Source organism: Mus musculus, chromosome 5 (assembly GCF_000001635.26).
Source record: "Mus musculus strain C57BL/6J chromosome 5, GRCm38.p6 C57BL/6J".
Taxonomy (NCBI): domain Eukaryota; kingdom Metazoa; phylum Chordata; class Mammalia; order Rodentia; family Muridae; genus Mus; species Mus musculus.
Window position 1 is genome coordinate 136,641,449 of NC_000071.6, and position 13,209 is coordinate 136,654,657.

Genomic DNA, 13,209 nt, shown 5'->3' on the forward strand with positions numbered 1-13,209 from the left:
CCTAGAATCCCCCAGGGAGGGGCTGGGGGCATGGCTCAGTGGTAGAGCACCTGCCTAGAATCCCCCAGGGAGGGGCTGGGGGCATGGCTCAGTGGTAGAGCCCCTGCCTAGAATCCCCCCAGGGAGGGGCTGGGGGCGTGGCTCAGTGGTAGAGCCCCTGCCTAGAATCCCCCATTAAGGGTCTATGGGCTTCAGGCAATGGTAGTGTGTTTGCCTATCATCTACAAGGTTCAATCCCCAGGAACACACACAACCCCCCCCCCCAACACACACACAACAGTGAAAGAATGATTGGTATTGTCCCACCCAATGAAAGCTCTTCTGCCTTTCTCTCAGCCTCATTCTCAGCTTCATTGAGGTGATTCCTCCACACTCCCCCTTCAGTTTAGCCCCTCAACCAAATCTTGTGTCACAGCTGATCTGATTGGATAATTCTGATCCCAAATGTGGCTTCCTATAGGAGGCTACTGGGTTCTTACAGCCTTCTTCAAGAGTTAGTTCTTTGGAATATCCATCAAGACATGGTGGTGACTAGCTCCAGGCACAAAGGAGCCCCAGTGGAGACCAACATGCCTGCTCTCCTCCAAGGAAATGGGACCAGGTCTGAGCCATGATTCACAACCTCTGTCCTCATGAGGTCATTGGTGACCTCCTCCCTCACAGGCCTGGTGAAGGGACAAGCTAGCCCTCCTCCCTCCTGGCAGGCAGAAAAGTGGGGCCTGATATCTGTACCCTCATCTAACTACCCCCAGAGGTAATTGCTCTGGATTTTCTCTGACATCCTGAGATTTCTCTCCAGGGCTGTGCATGGGCCGAGCCCAACTCACCCTAAGGAGCCAGAGCCTGGAGACAGCTTGATTGCTAAACCCGGACAGTTCCCCCGTATCCCGCCACGACGTGCCCAAGCTTTGAGACAGTGTGAGTTTATGACGCGTCCCATTATGGCTCTTGCACAAACACAGAATGTTGAAATACCCAACGGATGAGGACACTGTTGAAATAACCTGTCGTCTCAGCACTTTCCCTGTCATTAGCCAGTCGTTCCAACCCTCAGAGCCTTGACGGCAGGGAGGGGGGCTGCACCAGGCTGAGAGGATGGGGCTGGGGAGAGGCTTGGTGTGTCCAGCGCAGCAAGCTAGCAGGGAGTCTAGAGTTAGAGGATGCTGCTAGACCTGGTGGTTCAGTCATAGCATCCCAGGAAATCCAGAGGCTGAGGCAGAGGATGGCAAGTTTCAGGCCAGCCTGGGCAACTCAGTAAATACCTGTCTCAAATTAAGAAGTATGACAGAGTGGTAGGCATGTGACATAGTGTTTACCTGGTTTTTGTCAGGTGCTGGGGGCCAAGTTAGGTAGTTAGGTAGGGAGGGGCTGTGGCTGTTGCTCAGTGAGAAAACACTTGCATAGAATCTTCCAGTTGGGGCTGCAAGCATGGCTCAGCAGTAGAGTACTTGCCTAGCACCCACAAGGCCCTGGGTACAATACTTAGTACCTCCAAGTGGGCTCAGTCCCTAGCACTCGGAGGTACTAGACATTGAGCCCAAGGTCCTGGGAATGTTGGGTGAGTATTTGAATCTCGAGCCAAGGCCCTCATCTTCTATATACTTTTTGGGAGGTAGAAATGTTCGAAGTTGCTCGGGCTGGTTTTGAATTCTAATCCTCCTGCCTCAGCCTTTCTACTGTGGGGATTACAGAAATGTACCATATTACCCAACTATACAGCATCTCTTTCTTGCCTACACTACATATTGGCTTATTGAAAATTGAGAAAAGGGTTGGAGAGGTGGCTCAGCGGTTAAGAGCACTGACTGTTCTTCCGAAGGTCCTGAGTCCAAATCCCAGCAACCACATGGTGGCTCACAACCACCTGTAATGAGATCTGATGGCTTCTTCTGGTGTGTCTGATGATAGCTACAGTGTACTTACATATAATAATAAATAAATCTTTAAAAAATAAAAGAAAAAGAAAACTGAGAAAAGAGCAATTTCTTCTGCATCCCTAACCCCTAGCTTTCAAAGTTAACAGACAACGATGCTGCACTTATCAAATTCCGGAAGGTAGCCCCAGAAGAGTGTCAGAAAGCTGAGAGTCTGTGGGCTTTGCTTGCTTCCTCTGTTGTCCTCCTTGGGTCCCAGAAAGGAGGCCTTAAATGTTCTCTATCTTCGTATGGTTTTCTTTTGTGTGTGTGTGTGTTCTTGTTGGTCTAAAATGTTATTTTATTCATGTGATTTTAAGACTTATTTATTTATTTACTTACGTATTTGTGTGTGTGTGTGTGTGTTGGGAGCAGAAGGAAGTATGCACACATGTGTGGAGTCACCTTCAGAGGTTACAGGAGTCAGGTTCCTCTGGAGCTGGAATTTCAGCCTGGATGCTGGGAACTGGACTCAGGTCCTCTGCAAGATCAGTGTGTGTGCGCTGAGCTTTCTCTCAAGCCCAAGGTTTATTTCTCAGTGTGTGTGTGTGTGTGTGTGTGTGTGTGTGTGTGTGTGCACATGCACACGGGGGAGGGGACTAGGGAGCAAGGTATTTGCACACAAGTTCAGGTGCCCAAGGAGCCAGAAGAGCTGGGATTATATAGGTGGCTCTGAACTACCCAGTGTGGGTGCAGGGAACCAGACTCAGGTCCCTGTAAGAGCAGTGTACTTCCTTAACCATAAGCCCAGTCCAATGCTTATTTTTTAATTATGAGACAGTCCGGCTGGAGAGATGGCTCTAAGGTCAAGAGCACAGGTTGCTCTTCCAGAGGATCGGAGTTCGATCCCCAGCATCCATGTGATGGCTCATTACTGGCTTAAACTCTAGCCCCAGGGGATTCAGTGACCTCTTCTGGCCTGTGCACAGATACACGCAGGCAAAATATCCCTGCCTAGAAAATTAAGACACAAACACACATACACACTATATAGTCCAAGCTAGACTTGAACTCATGACTCTCCTGCCTTAGTCTCCCCTCACTGGGATAACAAGACTGAGGTACCAAACCCGACTTGCTGTAGATAAATTTCAACCATCCAATCGGACTGCTTGTTATTTCCCTGTTATTGTATAAGCTGAGGCTAAATGCGTATATCTATTTTGGAAATAGAATTATGTGGCCCCTGGTTTGGGATCCTACCTTGGACCCTCCATTGTATGTTTGATAATTCTTCATCTTCTTTCTTTTGAAAACATTCACTAACTTATTGTGTGTTTGTGAGTGGGCAATCTATGGAGTTGGTTCTTTCCATCTGACATGTGAGCTCTGGGATTTGAACTCAGATTATCAGGCTTAGCGACAAAGGCCTTTATCTGCTGAGCCATCCTGCCAGCACCCTGATTTTCCCTAGAAGGGAGAATGTTTATAAAGTGTGATGGCTCATGTCTTTAATCCCAGCATTGGGAGGGGAAGGCAAGAGGATTGCAGTGAGTTCAAAGCCAGCCTGAGCTACATATGGAAACTGTATTTCAGAAAAAAAAAATTCCCTTAAACAGCATGGAGGCACATACCTATAATCCTAGCACTTGGGAGGTAGAGGCAGGAGGACTGGGAGTTAGAGACAAGCCTTTGACTATGGGGGACCCTATATCAAAGGTGAAACAACTGGATCAGAAAAGTTTCATCAGTAAAGGCGACTGTTTCACAAGCCTAGAGACCTGAGTTGGATCCTTGGATCCCATGTAAGGATGGATGGAGAGAACTAACCCTTCAAGGTTGTCCTCTAACCCACACAAGTGTACCGCGCTCCCCACACACAGAAAAACACACACAAACACACATACAAGCATACACAAACAAAAACACCCCCATACACATACACACACACACACACACACGCACACACACATATACACACAAACAGACACAAATACATACACACGCGTGCACACACACATCAACAAAACATAAGCTCTGTTGAAGAGTGTATTTTGAGTCCAGGACCAGGTCTGCACTCAACAGGAGATCCTGCCTCTGCCTTCTGAGGGCTGGTGCTCTGGGTCTTCACCACCGCAACCACTCATCCAATGTCAATACCACTCACTGGGGGGTATCACCTGCAACCAGTGTCACTGGGCATCTAATGGGACTGCTTTTCTTTCTTTCTTTCTTTTCTTCTACAAGTATTTATTTAATGTGATCTTACAAATTAATTAACTTCCTTTTTTATTTTTGGCTTTTCTGGGTCAGTGTCTCAAGCAGGCTGACCTTGAATTTGCTATTGAGTTTGGCTTCCGAATTCCTGGGGCTCCTGGTGTGCACAACCTGGCCTCGCTTTCTTAGAAGTATAATCAGGATTTTAACATGGAAGAGCTGTCTTTCTCTCCCCATTTGTTTATGTGTTCAATTGCTCAATTAAAAATAATTTTAAAACTTTTAATTTATTTTACATATATGAGTGTCTAGTCTGCATGTACGTCTGTTTGCTACATATGTGCCAGGTAAGAAGGCTAGAAGAAGGTGTTAGATCCCCTGGGACTGGAGTTGCAGGCAGTGGAGTGAGCTGCCACGTGAGTACTGGGACCAAACTTGGATCCTCTGGAAAAGCAGCCAGTGCTCTTAACTGCTGAGACATCTCTCCGACTCCACTCAGGATTTAAAAAGAGGTATTTATTTTTATAATTTTTATGTGTATGTGGGTATGTCTGTGTGTATGAGAATATGTGCACATACATTGTTCATGGAAGTCAGAGGTGTTGGATCTCCTGGAGCTGGAGTTACAGGTGATTATGGGCTTCTAGATGTGGTTCTAGGAACTGGACCCAGGCCTCTACAAGAGCATGGTGTGTGCCCTTAGCTGATGAACCCTCTCCAGACCCTTCACTTCCTTGTTTTTGTTTATATGTATAGCCCCCTTTTAGACCCTATCAATGTTTTATTATATTTTCAGTGTTGGAGATAGAACTCAGAGCCTTATGCATACTAGGCAGGGGCTCTACCACTGAGCCACGCCCCCAGCCCCTCCCTGGGGGATTCTAGGCAGGGGCTCTACCACTGAGCCACGCCCCCAGCCCCTCACTGGAGGATTCTAGGCAGGGGCTCTACCACTGAGCCACGTCCCCAGCCCCTCACTGGAGGATTCTAGGCAGGGGCTCTATCACTGAGCCACGCCCCCAGCCCCTCACTGGGGGATTCTAGGCAGGTGCTCTACCGCTGAGCCACGCCCCCAGCCCCTCACTGGGGGATTCTAGGCAGGGGCTCTACCACTAAGCCACGCCCCCATCCCCTCACTGGGGACTCTGGGCAGGTGCTCTACAGCTAAGCCATACTCATAGTCCCACTACATGCCTCTGTATTAAGCTGGAATCACACAGCCTGTTGCAAAGCCCCTCTAGGAACTGGTTCTGGCTCATCCATCTCCATGTTTGCTTCCCCTCTTCTCTCTTATCACCAGCCTTTCTCTGAACACTTCCTTCTCTGGAGACATCATTACTCCTTCACTAGCTCGCTCTCCCCTCCCCCAGCTCCCACACACAGGAAGTCACACTCTAAGCATCATTTCTTGTACCCTAAAGGCCTATCTGACGCATGTTGGGGATAGGGAACACCCTGTGAATTTTACTTGGTGTTGGTAACTTGTCACTCATCTCTTGTGACTTGTGACAGTTACAGGTGTCTGTCCCCAACCCAGGGCTGTGAATCCCTCCAGGGCAGGAAGCTGATCTCAGCATTTTCCCAAACCTAGCACACAGTAGGTCAATATTTATAGAATGAAGGAAGAGTCATGTCCCAGGTCCATGAGTTTCCGCTATCCTGTATGCCTACTGTGTGCACAATTGTGTGCAGGTATTTGAGGAACCGACTAGACAAGGAAAGGAAGACTTGGTTGGGCTTACAAGGACCTACTTAGTACCATACTTTGGTATCATTCCATTGTATAGATAAGAACAGGGATTCTCAGAGAGAGGTGATTTTCCCAGAGTCACACAGCAGCAGTCCCCAGGGATAAAATGTATAGATTTCCCAGTGAAATGCCGAAGTTCGTGTACCAGGCGGTCCCCGCTTCAGCCTCTCCACATCCGGCTGAGAGGTGAGCTCCAATGAACACCCAGGGCTTCTACCTGCCCCAGATCTTGGTGCCTTTGCGTGACTTTTCATTGACAACCACACTACTCCCAGACTCAGCCTCTTTGGGTGTTTCTTTTCCAACTAAAAGAGCAATAAAAGACTCCATAATTGGGAGACAAAGGCGGCTGCCTGCCCAGCCCGCCCTAAGGAGCGGACTGCCGGTAACTTGGGTGTGATCTCACCCAGTGATTCAGACTACAAAATTACAACCTTCCATGTACAGGTGTGTGCAAGCCGCCGGGCGGGTGGAGAGTGAGCCAACACGCATTTAATACAGGCAGTAAAAGCCAGGCCTGTAGTGGGAAGAGGCAATCACTTACAGCCTTCCTCTCCTGCCCAGCCTGCCCACCCCAGGGGACGTTGCCGGAATGCACAGTGCTCTACCGTTTGCATGGTGCTCCTGTGGCATGCTAGGCTCAGAGAAGGTGTGGAAGTGCTTACTGTCATAGGGCGGCTGCATGCTATAGTGGGGGGAAAGGGTGAGTGGATGAGGATCTTCTCTTCGGCTCAGCGGAACAGGACGCAGGTCGGGGAAGGAGGCCCAAGAAGAGGCTGACCATCTTGTTGGTGTCGGGAAGCCTCTGTGACTGAGACAAGATACAGAATAGTCCCTTTAGTCTGAAGATTTCTTTGCATTCCTTTTAGTCATGTGTGTGTGTGTGTGTGTGTGTGTTATGTGCACATGAATGCAGGTGTCACAGAGGTGGCAAGCCTTTGATGCACAGCACAGGAGCTGAAGTTAGAGGTGACTGAACTGCTGGCTGTGGGTGCCGGGAGTTAAACTCAGGGTATTTTTCTAAGACTAATACAGTTCTTAACAGCTGGGCTGCCTCCTAGCTCCCGGATGCGGATGCGTCCTTCGAACTCCATCCTTCATCTATCCCCACAGAAAAGCCAGAACTGCCTCGATTTGGGGGGTGGGGTGGCTTCTTAGCCACTTGCCATGGTATCAACTAGGGGATGCTTGTGCTTAGAGATAAACTCTGGCAGCTCAAGTTGAGCCCTCCTTGATGGCCTCTGTCCCTCTGCCCCCCTCCCCCTATATCTAAGTGTCCTCTCTTTAGGCAGTACCCACTCAAGTGAGATGCTTAGTTTAGCATTGACCTTGTGAATATATGAAGACCTGGGCAGGGCTCCAGAGAGACCTAACATTAACAGCAGACTGTGGCCACAGTCTTCCTAATGTGACTTGCACATTAGCTTCGAGAGCACTGGTCCCAAGGCTGTGGATTTTCTTCTTTTTCTTTTCTTTTTTTTTTTTTAAAGATTTATTTTATTATTATATCTAAGTACACTGTAGCTGTCTTCAGACACACCAGAAGAGGGCATCAGATCTTATTAAGGATGGTTGTGAGCCACCATGTGGTTGCTGGGATTTGAACGATTTGAACTCATGACCTTTGGAAGAGCAGTCAGTGCTCTTACCCTCTGAGCCATCTCTCCAGCCCCCTTCTTCTTTTTCTTTTTCTTCAGTGACCTACCTGGCATGACCCCTTTCTGACGTCTGCCCCTAACTAGAGTCGGTTCCTATGAATCTAAGATGGTATTTAGGAATAAGCAGATGACCAGTTGAACACCAGAATGCATTTATGTTTATTGACAGGGCAGGTCACTAATTTTAATATCATTATAGAAGCTTGAATATGTAATACACTCCTATGGTCGGGCTCCACGTCGCTATTAACACACAGACATTCACTGAAATCCCATTTCTGCCCGTCCACTGCTCCCTAGAGAAACAGTTAATTAGTTTCCTGTGTTTCCTTCCAGGATTTCGTTATGCAAATGAATACAGCAAGCTCTATTTACATACATAGCTATTGTTCTGTTCCTTCTACCAAATCCTGTGTTTGGGAAACCACTGAACATTGAGACCAGCAGAGGTTCCTTCTCCTCCTCCCTCTCCTCCTCCCCCTTCCTGTCTTCCTCCTCCTCCCTTTCTCCCTCTTCCTCCTTGTCTCCTCATCCCAGGCAGCTGCATACTATTCCACAAAGCAGCTGGACCACACTCTCTAACGCACATTTCTAGGATGACTGGGATGTTGCCGGGTTTTGTTGTTATCGTGACTCTCAGCTTCGATGAATAAGCTTGTTCCGACATCGCTTCTCACACGCTCAGGGGATGTCTTTGGAGCAGATTCCCACCCGTGGGATCACCAGGTCATGGAGTAAACATGCCTGGAACTCTGATAAGAATTATCAAGTCATTTTTCATCCTGGACTGTTGTACTGTTTTGCATTTCACCGGTGACATGGGAGAGCATCTCCTTCCCCATGCCGTAACCTGTGTTGTCATGTTTTTGGATTTATGCCTATCTGATAGGCAAGAAGTGGGTTTTTTTTTTTTTTTTTGAGATAGTTTCAGTTCATCTTTCATTCTCTTGGGTTTTTGTTTGTTTGTTTGCTTGCTTGCTTAGGCCCTTGTGCCTGTGAGGCAGGCGCTCAACCACTGAGCCACGCCCCCAGCCCCTCCCTGGCGGATTCTAGGCAGGGGCTCTACCACTGAGCCACACCCCAGCCCCTCACTGGGGGATTCTAGGCAGGGGCTCTACCACTGAGCCACGCCCCCAGCCCCTCCCTGGGGGATTCTAGGCAGGGGCTCTACCACTGAGCCACGCCCCCAGCCCCTCCCTGGGGGATTCTAGGCAGGGGCTCTACCACTGAGCCACGCCCCCAGCCCCTCCCTGGGGGATTCTAAGCAGGGGCTCTACCACTGAGCCATGCCCCAGCCCCTCGTTTTTTCTCTGTGAGGTTGAGTAGTCACATATTTAATTCCTGCCCACATTTCTTTCCCTTGGAATGTCATGGCCATTTTTCTCCCCACTCACTTTCCTATTGGATTAGAGGTCTTTTTGTTGTTGTTGTTGTTGTTTGTTTGTTTGTTTGTTTGTTTTGTTTTGAGACAGGGTTTTTCTGTGTAACCCTGGCTGTCCTGGAACTCACTCTGTAGACCAGGCTGGCCTCGAACTCAGAAATCCGCCTGCCTCTTAGAGGTCTTTTAAAAAGACAGTTGGGCTGGTGAGATGGCTCAGTGGTTAAGAGCACCGACTGCTCTTCTGAAGGTCCCGAGTTCAAATCCCAGCAACCACATGGTGGCTCACAACCATCTATAGGGAAATCTGATGCCCTCTTCTGGAGTGTCTGAAGACAGCTACAGTGTACTTACATATAATAAATAAATAAGTCTTTAAAAAAAATAGTTGTTGTTGTTGTTGTTGTTGTTGTTATTAGTGTGTGTGTCCTTGGAAGTCAGGATAGTGTTTCACACCCCCTAAATCTGGAGTTACCAACAGTTTTGAGCTGCCTGATGTGGATGCTGGGAACGGAACTCTGTTCTTTGGAAAGATTGGCAAGCATTCTTAATCTCTCCAACTATGTCTTAGTTAGGGTTTCCACTGCTTCAATAAACATCATGGCTGAAATCAACTTGAGAAAGAAAAGGTTTATCTTACACATCCTAGTCACAGGCCATCACTGAGGGAACTCAAGGCAGGAATCTGGCGGCAGGAACTGAAGCAGAGGCCAGACAAGGATGCTGCTTACTGGCTTGCTCCCTTGTTCACTCAGCCTGCCTTCTTATAAACCCAGGACTATTGACCCAGGGGTGGTACTTCCTTTAGTGAACTGGGCCCACCTATATCAATTATCAATCAAAAAACACCCCAGAGTCATAACCACAGGCCAACTTGGTGAGGGTCATTTTCTCAATTAAGGTGCCTTCTTCCTAAATGACTCCCATGTGTATCAAATTGACATAAAACAAGCAGGTCTTTTCTTCTTGATGGGTAGAAACTCTTTATATATGAGAGAGATGAGATTTTGCCTGTGGTATGAGTTGTGAGGATCCTGTCCTCACCCTGCTCATGGTGCTTTTTGTCACATAGAAGATTTTCTGTCCTTGTTGTCGTCCTTACTATCTTAACTGTTCATCTCTTCTGCCTTTTAAGTTCTGAATCTTTACTGGATGGCTTTCCCATGCTGCTGTTATAAAGGGACTCATTCATGTTTTCCTCTCATTCTTCTGTGGTTTTAACTTTTGCCTCTGAATCACCGATTCAATTCGTCAGTCTTCTGTTGAGGAACAGGCACGGTGTCTCTGTTGGTAGCCACTGTTTACCTCAAACTCAAGGCAATCCTCCTGCTTTAGCTTCCTGAGTGGTAGGATTATATTAATTGTTTGTTTTCAAGACAAGTTTTCTCTGTGTAGCCCTGGCTGTCCTGGAGCTCACTCTGTAGACCAGACTGGCCCCAAACTCAAAGATCTGTCTTCTGCCTCCTCTGTGTGTGTGTGTGTGTGTGTGTGTGTGTGTGTGTGTATGTGTGTGTGTGTGTGTGTATGTGTGTGTGTGTGTGTGTGTGTGTGTGTGTGTGTTTGTAGACATGAGCATGGGCCTCAAACTCAGATATCTCTGTGCCTCTACTTCTTGAGTATGTGTGTGCACATGCTTGCACACACATGCATATGTATGTGTAGACATAAACATGGGCGTCATGTATGTACCATGTGGAGATCAGAGAGGATTCTTCAACCTTGCCTGAGGCAGTCTTCATTTTGTTTCCAACTTGACACAATCTAGAGTCACCTGGGGTCAGGGAACCTGGTTTGAGGAATTTCCTGTTGTACTGGCTATGGGCAAGCCTGTGGTACATTTTCTTGATTGATGATTGCTGTGGAAGGGTCCAGCTCACTGTGGGCAAGCAGTGCCGCCCCTGGGTAGGCAGTCCTTAGTTGTTTGAGAAAGCAGATTGAGCAGGCTGCTAAGCAGCATTCCCCCACGGCTTCTGCTTCGGTTTCTGCCTTGCCCTCCCTCAAGGATGGAGTGTAAGCTGTTGGCTGAAACAAATTCTTTCCTCAGCAAGTTGTTTTTGGTCAGAAGTGTTACCACAGTTAACAGAAACCTAACTAGGACTTGTTCACTGATACCTACAGTGGGCTAGCCTGGCCCAGGGCCTTCTAGGAGTCTCCTGTCTCCACCTACTATCTTCCATAGGAAACAGGGATCCCAAACGTGAACAACCTTGTTTGTCATCGTGTCCTGGGGATTCCAATTCAGGTCTTCATGCTCGCAGAGCAAGCATGTTCTCCATTGACCGATCTCTCCAGTGCTTTCACCGTTGCTTTGTTTGACCCGAGATCCTGATATGTAGTCCAGGCTAGCCTCAAATGTAAACCGTTCCTATTCCAACCTCCGGAGAGCTGCGACTTTCAGGTATGCACAACAACCATGTTGAGAGATTTTGAAATTGCCCCACACTCTCACCAGTCTACCTCTCCCACAATGGAACCACCAAGCAAGAGTCACTGGGTCACCAGGTTGGTGGCAAACCAAACACCACTAATGGGTAGTGAGTGAATTGTTCCCTCCTCTGGGAAGCCTTCCGGGACCTCTCCTTGCCCTCTGGGCAAGGCTGATAACTTGTTCAGCAGGCATTCACTAGGGTTCCAGCACTAGTCATCCCTGGGTGACTGTCTTGGGCTTGGCTCTGCCTCCTCGTGAATCAGTCAACACACTTCTTACTCATTTATAGGGCAGTAAGCTGGCTACAGCCAGGGGTGCCATGCAAAAAGTGTCTGGTTCTTGTAATGTGCCAATCAATCAATCTGTAGCTATGTTCTGGGTGTGCGTGTGTACACTGTTTAGGTGTGTGCAGGTGTGGGATGCAAGTGTGTGTGTTGTGCATTGTTTATGTGTGTGCATGTATGTATCTGTGCAGGTATGTGTGTTCGTGCACGCAGGTGGTGTATATGTGGAGGCCAGAGTTCAAGTTTATATGTTGTTTATCAGGACAAAGGCTACTTTGTTTTCAAGAGAGGGTCTCTCACTAGCCTGGAACTCACCTATTAGTCTAGGCTGGTTGGCCATCAAGCCCCAGGGATCCACCTGTGTCCTTTTCTCAACCATTAGGATTCCAAACAGGTACCACAGTGTTCATCTTAAAAATATATATTTATGTGGATTCTGGAAAATGAACCCAGGTTCTCACTCTTGTAAGGCAAGACCTTTACTTACTACTAAGTTATCACATGCATATTGTTTTTAACATTTAATTAATTAATTAACTAATTAATTAATTAATTTTTGGAGAGAGGGTATCATGTTACCTAGTCTGGCCTTGAACTTGCTATGTAGCCAAGGATGACCTTGAACTCATAGTCCTCCTGCCTCCACTTCCTAAATGCTAGGCTTACAGTCTGCTCCTTCACGCCCAGTTTCTGTGGTGCTGGGTTGGAAACCATAGCATCTTGCATTCTGAGCCACATTCCCAGCCTTCCACAGACATGTTCTGAGTTGCTCTGTGAGACTTGGCTCTAGGTCCCCTCTCCTTTTAGCCTTGAAGATGTGGGGACTGCAAGCCAGGCCTGCTCACGACCTCTCAGAGGATTGAGTTCTGAAGCTAAGAGTATCTAGGAGGCAATGACATCTGCTCTCAGATCCAATGGAGTCGCTCTGTGAGGAGTCCCTCTCTGTAGACTCCACGGGGACCTCACAAAGCTCAGATGCAAGGACTAGACAGGAAGGCCAGAGTAACAATGGTGGAATCCATTTCATCATCAGTCAGAGCTATGAGATCTGTTAAGAGGTCTTGAGTGGGGCTGGAGAGATGGCTCAGTGGTTAAGAACACTGACTGCTTTTCCGGAGGTCCTGAGTTCAAATCTTAGCAACTGCATGGTGGCTCATGACCATCTGAAATGGGATCAGATACTCCCTTCTGGAGTGTCTGAAGAGGGTGACAGTATACTCACATACATAAAATAAAATATATAAATCTTTTTTTTTTTTTTTAAAAAGAGGTCTTGAGTGGTAGCGAGCTCCCCATCCTAGGAAGGGTGTGCAAGACCTGGATGTGGGCTTCTGTCCTTGAAGGGTTCTGAGTACTATTTCTTTTCTTCCTCCTTCTCCTCCTCTTTCTTCCTTTCCTTCTTTTTTTATTTTATTTATTTATTTTTTAGACAGGGTCTTGAGCATCCCAGGCAGGCCTTAACTCTGCCCAAGAATGACCTTGAACTCTCAATCTTTCTGCCTCTGGATCTCTAGTACTGGGATTACAGGCTACTCAACCATAGCCAACTCTTTCTTTTGAGGCAGAGTCTCTTTATGTAGCCCATTCTGACCTCTGACTCATCACAATCTTCCTGCTTCAGCCTCTCAACTGCTGGGCTTA

At 47.6% G+C, this 13,209-nt stretch overlaps 1 long non-coding RNA gene across 5 annotated transcripts in view; it reads left to right on the forward strand.

The window, feature by feature from the left end:
• The window catches only part of Gm38722, a 43,094-nt gene that overhangs the window by 9,117 nt on the left and 20,768 nt on the right, over positions 1-13,209 (forward strand). Inside the window, exon 3 of one of the 5 annotated variants that reach the window (XR_001784994.1) lies at positions 4,418-4,575. The exons of the other annotated variants lie outside the window; for them this stretch is intronic. This is a non-coding gene — a long non-coding RNA (predicted gene, 38722). Of the gene's footprint in view, positions 1-4,417; positions 4,576-13,209 lie in introns of those variants that run through there. 5 annotated transcript variants of the gene reach the window in all.